Source organism: Helianthus annuus, chromosome 14 (assembly GCF_002127325.2).
Source record: "Helianthus annuus cultivar XRQ/B chromosome 14, HanXRQr2.0-SUNRISE, whole genome shotgun sequence".
Taxonomy (NCBI): domain Eukaryota; kingdom Viridiplantae; phylum Streptophyta; class Magnoliopsida; order Asterales; family Asteraceae; genus Helianthus; species Helianthus annuus.
This window is the reverse complement of record NC_035446.2, coordinates 169391426-169398576: the sequence shown is the minus strand read 5'-3', so window position 1 is coordinate 169398576 and position 7151 is coordinate 169391426.

The window sequence follows — 7151 nt, the reverse complement described above, 5'->3', positions numbered from 1 at the left end:
TTTACTGTATGAACCAGACCCGAAACTCAGATTTCTAATTTTACCCTTTTATTATCTTTTAAATGACCAAAATGCCCTTTTAAGGCATAAATTGGGTTTAAAATTATTCCGGGCAATATAGAACATAACTTACTGATATGATATCATATTTTAAGCATATTACATCAGGGAACTTGCATTTGAATCTTTGGCCTACCCGTATCGCCGTTTTCGCGTTCGGTTCGGTTTACGTAACTAGTTGCGTAAATTGACCGAAACGGGTCAAACGATATCATTTTTATTTCAAAATCCAGAATGTATTTAGTATACCCATATTATACAAGTATTCAAACTTGTCGGGTCTAAATCACATTCTATCCGGTCTTTCGCTTAATCGTGCGTAAACCGTATCATTCCTAAAACTAATCGGTCAAAGCTTAAGCTTAAATAAAAGGCCGTTAGGAATCTAATAGGTTAATTATAAACCTTTGTTCCAGATTAGGAAGCCCGGTAAAAGCTACCGCTCTTATCATTTGTGTTACATACTTACTCAGGTAAATACATTTTGACTTATTTTCCCTATACGGGCTTGGGGTACGGTATTTAAAATACCGCTTGATCGGGCGCACAAGTCCTGCTCCTTATAGGTGTTCAGTCTTGAATAGCTTGTGCGACTTCGTTTAAACAGTTTTGTCTTACTTAAAAGGCTTTGGGGGGTTGTTGACCGTGTCCCGGATATCCTTGGCATTTTCTTACGAGATGGCCACGACCAGAGCACGGGGTGTAGGCGTACACCCGTCGTGTATAACTCTTTGATGTGGTGTGTCAATTAAATCTCTAGCCCGGACAGTAGATCCCGGGCCACCAGAGATATAAGTGCATGTAATTCGTTCACAAGTTTATATTATATAATTATCCCAAGTTAATAAAATATTTATGCCTTGTGCATTTAAATAAATTTTTAATCATTTTCAAAATGAGTCAGTCGATTTGTATTTACCAGTGTAAACTGACGTATTTTTCCCAAAAGATTAAGTGCAGGTACTATACGGAAATAGGCTGGCTGTTTCCTAGAGAGCGTCCACAATAGTCTCGCAAACTCGGACGACATTTATCTGTTGAACTATTTATTTCTATTTTTATTTGATCCGCCTGTGGATCCATTTCAACTACTGTGATATTTATTATTACACTTTATTTAAAAGTTGAAATGTTTCTATTCTGCTTCCGCTGTGCATTATTATATTGTGGTGATTGTCTATGACGATGCCAACTACGTCACTGTACCCCACACCGGGCCCACCGGTGACATGTGGAAATTGGGGGTGTGACAGGTTGGTATCAGAGCCAACGCTGAGTGAATTAAACACTATCCTAATGTGTTAAATCTCAGTTACACAATTGCACATTCCTCGATTTTCGAGTCTAGACAAAGAACTTAGGAAATGTTCAACATTTCGTTTAATTTACTTTTATTATTTTGCATTGTCTTATATATATTGTTGTGCAACTTGTTTGACTTTTGACAGGATCAGGATGCCGCCAAGGATGAGAGGTCGTGGAGGATTTCCCACATCACATGATCATGAGGCTGGTCCCTCGCATAGGCGGGCTCCATCTGCTACACACAACACAGCCGCCAACGACCTTTGGAGGTCTCTTGCCGAGCCTGCTAGGCATTCGGTTTCCGCGAGCACTTCTCCGTCATTACCCCACTCGTTTGGGCCCCATTCGGAGAACGGGCCCCATGGTTCGCATGGATCGTACATACCCTTGCACCAGTCACCGCACCAGTATCCAGCGCCAGCCTACCAGGGTTTGTATAACCCTAATGCTTATGTGGAGGAGCCAGTGGGCCACAACCCACTCGGGCCGGAGGACCATTTTCAGGGAGAGCACGAGATGGACGTAGACGAGGATACGGACCCGTCACTACCACCATCAGGTACACCTAACCATCCGATTGAGATATCGGATGGGTCGCCATTTAGGGGATCACCCTATAATGGTGGGGACAGCTTCCAGGAGAGGTTTAAGCAGCATGATTGGTACTTCACCCCTAGCCACAACTCTCCTATGCTTCAATCACTCCATGGTACTCCGATGCTTCAATCGCTCCATGGTTCGCCGGTGCACTCGCAGCACCACTCGCAGCAGCTTCAGCAGCAGCCGCCATTACCGCAGGACCTATCTGAGGCCCTGTGGCGCGACGTGATCACTCCGTCGCCACCGCCGCCACCAGTCTTACCTCCTCCGCCTCAGAGGCCTAGGAGGAATGCGCGCATGTCTACGCGCGGAGGGATTCGCATAGGCACCCCTCCACGTGTTAGTAGCAGCCGCTACACGTCTCTACCCGGGGAGTCTGAGACAGGGGAGTCTCAGCATCCCGTATCGGAGGTTACTTCTGTTCCGATCCCGCCTCTGCCGCCGCAGAATTTTGGAGAACCGATTCCGGCTTATGCTAGTGCCGCCCAGTTCAACCCGTTCGAGCATGTATTCCCTCAGGGTTATGATTACACGGGAGACCCTTATTGGCAAGCTGTGAACTACAGCTCACTCCCTCCTAGCGGTCCAGTGGGAGACACTTGGACTGCTGGGCAGTCTACTTTTGGTTACCCTCCGGGTTACCAGCAGCCACCGCAGCCGCAGCCTTACCAGCCGCCGCAGCCGCAGCACTACCAGCCACCACCACCGGCGCCTATGATGTCGCCGCCGCAGGTTCAGGAGATCCTGCATGGGATTGATAGCATGCGACGGGAGTTGCAAAATGATCGCCGTCACAACCGTGGCATGTTCCAGAAGGTATTCGATTTGCTCAAGGGTAAGAGCAAGAAGGATCGTTGAATCCTTCGATTATCATTTCATGTACTCATGTCCCTGCGTGGACATTTATTCCAGTACTCTACCCCTGCGTGGGTATATCTATCTTATTCTACCCCTGCGTGGGTATGTTATCCTGTTAACCCCTGCGTGGGTTTGTTTTATTTTATTTTGTTATTATTGTACTTGTTTAGCCCCTGCGCGGGCCTGTTATTCATGTTATTTATGTTATCCATGTTATTTCAAAGTCCCGTTTAGGGCAAATATGTACTGGTATTTTATTTGAAATTTGAAATGGTTAAATTTGAATTTCTCATTTTATTTATATACATGAATATAATAATAAAATAATGGAAAATATCAATTTTTATTTGATTTGCCATTTTATAAGAATCTTAGTAAGGTATAACCTAGCTTGAATGCCTTATTAACAGGCCTGGCCTTGATGGTAAAACCTGGTTGAAAGGATTCAACTCCCTGTTAACATCTGAAAACATGTTAACATTCTGGGCTAAGCGTGATCTGAAGAATCACACGACCCACCTTTTAATAAAATTATCTACAGATTATATCTGTATACAAGTCTATTAATGACTTGATACCTACGGGTTATGACTATGTCATATAGTGGCAGTTGTGGTCTATGACTCCCTGCCTAGTAAAGAAAATATCTACAGATTTTATCTGTACACAAGTCTATTAATGGCTTGATACCTACGGGTTATAACTATGTTATATAATGACAGTTGTGGTTTATGACTCTCTGTCTAGTAAAGGATTATTTGTTTAATTATACAATTTATAGTCCTATAAAAATCTAAATTTGTAATTTAGTAATTGTCCATGTGACTAGGCCTATGGTGCCAATATATATAATTTCATTCCTTGATTGCTAATAAGAGCTTGAATGAAATTTATTAAAATTAACTGCTAAGGTTCTTGATACCATGGTTAATAAATCGTCTAGAACGATAATACTGTTAGGTTCTAAATAAGACCTTGTCCTTTATTGTAGCTTAAAGCTACGATGACCAAATCGGAAGAAACCAACAGTCATTCTGGGGAACGCTCAGATAATGCAAAGATTCACGTTACCGGTGCAGAATTGCAAGCACTGATAGATAATGCTGTCGCCAAGGCTATGGATAGGCAGTTCAAAGAATCTAGTGGTACTCAGAGTAGAACCCGCTCAGTGACGCATGTCAAGGCTAAGGCTCATTCTGGGGCTCATAGTAAGCCGCCGTCTAAAAAGAGTGAGCCGAAGAAAGTTGAGGATGATAATCATTCCTCCAACCACAGCAGCGTCCCAAAGCAGGAGATTGAGCTGAAGCATGACACGTACAGCAGGTCCTGTACGTACAAGTATTTTGTATCCTGCAAGCCCAGAGATTTCACTGGGGAAAAAGGAGCCGTCGACTGCATGACGTGGATTGACGAGATGGACACTGTAGTTGATATCAGCGGGTGTGCTGATAGGGACGTCGTGAAGTACGTGTCCCAGTCATTCAAAGGAGATGCGTTAGCATGGTGGAAGTCACTTCTACAAGCTGCCGGTAAGGCCACACTGTACGGTTTGTCATGGGAACAGTTTGTGGCCCTGATTAAAGAGAACTTCTGTCCGCAGCACGAGGTCGAGCGAATTGAATCGGATTTTGTATCCTTAGTTATGAAGAACCTCGATTGTCAAGCGTATCTTACTACGTTCAACACGCTGTCTCGTTTAGTGCCTTACTTGGTGACCCCGGAGCCGCGTAGGATTGCTCGATTCATTGGGGGTCTGGCACCGGAGATTAAAGCCAGCGTCAAAGCTTCGAGACCTACTACGTTTAGATCCGTAGCAGATCTATCCCTCTCCCTCACTCAAGACATGGTTAGATTGAGAGCCATGAAGAGCTCTGAGGAGAACAAACGGAAACGTGAGGATGACACCTCACGAAGATCTGAAAAGCGACATAGAGGGAACAACGACCACAGGAAAGGGTCGGGGTCTAGGAAAGGTGATCATCAGTCGGGTGAGAAACCCAGATGCAAGATCTGCAGGAGGCACCACCTTGGGAGGTGTCGGTTGGAAACGAAATCCCAGACTTTCGAGAAACGCTGTGGGATCTGCAAGTCCACAGACCATAAAGCTGTGGATTGCAAGAAGATGAAGGATGCAACCTGTTTTGGTTGCAACGAAAAAGGTCATATTCGGCCCAACTGCCCGAAGTTTGCAAAGAAGGCCGAGGAAGGGAAGAAGACTAATGCGAGAGTCTTCAAAATGGACGCAAAGGAAGCAGTCCTTGATGATAACGTCATTACCGGTACGTTTCTTGTAAACGATATTTTTGCTAGAGTCTTGTTTGATTCGGGGGCTGATAAGTCATTTGTAGATGATAAGTTTTGTAAACTGTTGAACCTTCCTGTTAAAACCTTAAGTGTGAAATATGAGGTGGAATTAGCCGATGGAACCATAGAAACCGCCTCGACTGTTCTAGATGGATGTGTTATATCCATTAGGAATCATTCTTTCCCGCTATCCTTGCTTCCCTTTAAGTTAGCTGGATTCGACATAGTGATAGGCATGGATTGGTTGTCGAGTAACCAAGCCCAGATTCTATGCAATAGAAAGCAAGTAATAGTGAAGACTCCGTCTGGTGAGTCACTTACTATTCAAGGAGATACCCAGCATGGATTGCCGGAGCAAGTGTCCATGCTCAAGGCATCCAGGTGCATGCAGAAAGGATGTGTCATTTATATGGCACAAGTTACCATTGATGAGCCGAAGCCGAAGATTGAGGATATCCCTGTTATCTCGGAATATCCTGAAGTGTTTCCTGAAGAACTACCCGGATTGCCACCGGATAGACAAGTAGAGTTTCGGATAGATATCATTCCAGGTGCTGCACCTGTAGCAAGAGCACCATACAGATTGGCACCAACGGAGATGAAGGAGTTGAGGACGCAGTTGGATGAGCTTTTAGCCAAAGGTTTTATTAGACCTAGCTCGTCTCCTTGGGGAGCGCCAATCTTGTTCGTTAAGAAGAAGGATGGTTCGATGCGTCTGTGCATCGATTATCGTGAGCTTAACAAGGTCACTATCAAGAATCGGTATCCGTTACCCAGGATCGACGATCTGTTTGATCAGTTGCAAGGAGCAAGTTACTTCTCCAAGATTGACCTCAGGTCAGGATATCATCAGTTGAAGGTCAAAGAAGAAGACGTACACAAGACCGCGTTTAGGACTCGTTATGGACATTACGAGTTCCTAGTGATGCCGTTTGGGCTCACTAACGCACCAGCCGCGTTCATGGATCTCATGAATCGCGTCTGCAAACCTTATTTAGATAAGTTCGTCATCGTCTTCATTGATGACATCCTTATCTACTCGAAGAGCCAAGCTGATCATGAGAAACACCTTCGTTGTATTCTCAAACTTCTGAATCAAGAGAAGCTTTATGCCAAATTCTCGAAGTGTGAATTTTGGCTTCGAGAAGTCCAGTTCCTTGGACATGTTGTAAGCGAGCATGGTATCCAAGTAGATCCCGCTAAAGTAGAAGCAGTCATGAACTGGCAGGAGCCGAAGACTCCTACCGAGATTCGCAGTTTCCTCGGATTGGCAGGATATTATAGGAGATTCATCGAGAATTTCTCAAGGATTGCTGCGCCCCTAGCCTCATTAACCCGTAAGAAGATTAAGTTTGATTGGGGCCCTAAGCAGCAGGAATCCTTTGATATCTTGAAGAAGAAGCTGAGCAATGCGCCAGTATTGACATTGCCCGATGGTGTTGAAGAATTTGTGGTGTATTGTGATGCATCACATACTGGCATGGGCTGTGTGCTCATGCAGAAAGGCAAAGTCATTGCCTACGCTTCACGACAACTCAAGGTGCATGAGAAGAACTACACCACCCACGATTTGGAATTGGGTGCGGTTGTATTTGCTTTGAAGCTATGGAGACACTACTTGTATGGAACCAAGTGTATAATCTATTCGGATCACAAGAGTCTTCAGCATCTGTTCAATCAGAAGGAATTGAACATGCGACAAAGGCGATGGATGGAAACTCTTAATGACTATGACTGTGAGATACGATACCATCCAGGCAAGGCAAATGTGGTTGCCGACGCCTTAAGTAGAAAGGAAAGGGTTAAACCGATCAGAATCAATGCCAAGCGCATTGAGATAAGAAATAATTTGAATGAAAGGGTGTTAGCTGCACAGAAGGAAGCTGTGCTGGAAGCTAACTATCCTGCAGAAAAGTTGGGAGTAACTGAGGAGCAGTTATCCCACGACAAAGATGGAATGCTACGCCTAAACGGACGAATATGGGTTCCAGTATATGGGGGACTTCGGGATGTTATCCTCCAGG